General features: G+C 35.6%; 1 protein-coding gene across 3 annotated transcripts in view; it reads right to left on the reverse strand.

The window, feature by feature from the left end:
• The window catches only part of LOC108972981, a 53882-nt gene that overhangs the window by 50260 nt on the left and 2593 nt on the right, over positions 1–1029 (reverse strand). The gene's annotated exons all lie outside the window — the stretch shown is intronic.

Below are 1029 nucleotides of genomic sequence, written 5' to 3' on the forward strand. Positions count from 1 at the left end.
TAGTACGGAAAGGAATGAAATGCTAAAATACTGTGGAGGAAAAGATGTTCAATGCTAAAATACTGTGGATGGCGTAGCCGGTGTTGGATCGGCCAGGGTTATTTTTTTAAAGCGCGGCCGAAGGCCGCCAGTACAGAAAAGAGTTCTACGCGAAAGAACCCTGAACACCCCGGTGTTGACTCGACTAGGATTATTTTTTTGAAGCGCGGCCGAACGCCGCTAGTACGGAAAGGAATGAAATGCTAAAATACTGCGGAGGAAAAGGTGTTCAATGCTAAAATACTGTGGATGGCGTAGCCAGTGTTGGATCGGCCAGGGTTATTTTTTTAAAGCGTGGCCAAAGGATAGATGCAATTAAATATGTATATACATTGCACTGAAACATTTTGCCCGACCCTGTTTTTCTCCATAAACGATACTTAACCGGCGCGATTGTTTAGTATTAGATTTAGAATTAAATGTTATTGAGCATTTGTGGGATCATTTGAAGAAACAGATTAAGAAAAGGCGTGCAACATCAAAAACAGATCTGAAGGCTATTATAGTTGATGTATGGAATAAAATATCGCCGGAAACTACTCGAACTTTAGCCTTGTCTATGCCGTTTCGTTTATTCGAAGTTGTTAACGCCAAAGAAGGCCAAACAAAATATTATTTATTTATTTTTAATGTTTTTTCCTAAGACCGGGTTGTGTTTAGTATCGCGCCGGTTAATTTTGGCTCACCGTACCTAAATGAGAGAACCAAATGGAAAATTTTAAACACGCTTGTATGCTTAAATTATCGAACTTTGTTTTAAAATATATTTTATAAAAATCGGTTCACAAATTTTTCCACAAATTCACTTTAAAAAATGCTATTTTTTGCAAAATTCTAAATATAAGCTAGTGTATTTTCATCTGTTGTGCATGGTACCAAACCAATTATGGATAAATTTTCACGCACATATATTACTTGTGAATTATAAAAACCACTAGTAATGTTTTTAATTACTTTTGATTGTTAATTTCTTTGTAAATCTTTAAATAA

The sequence above is a fragment of the Bactrocera latifrons genome, unplaced genomic scaffold (assembly GCF_001853355.1).
Source record: "Bactrocera latifrons isolate USDA-ARS-PBARC rearing strain unplaced genomic scaffold, ASM185335v1 scaffold_440, whole genome shotgun sequence".
NCBI classification, from domain to species: Eukaryota; Metazoa; Arthropoda; class Insecta; order Diptera; family Tephritidae; genus Bactrocera; species Bactrocera latifrons.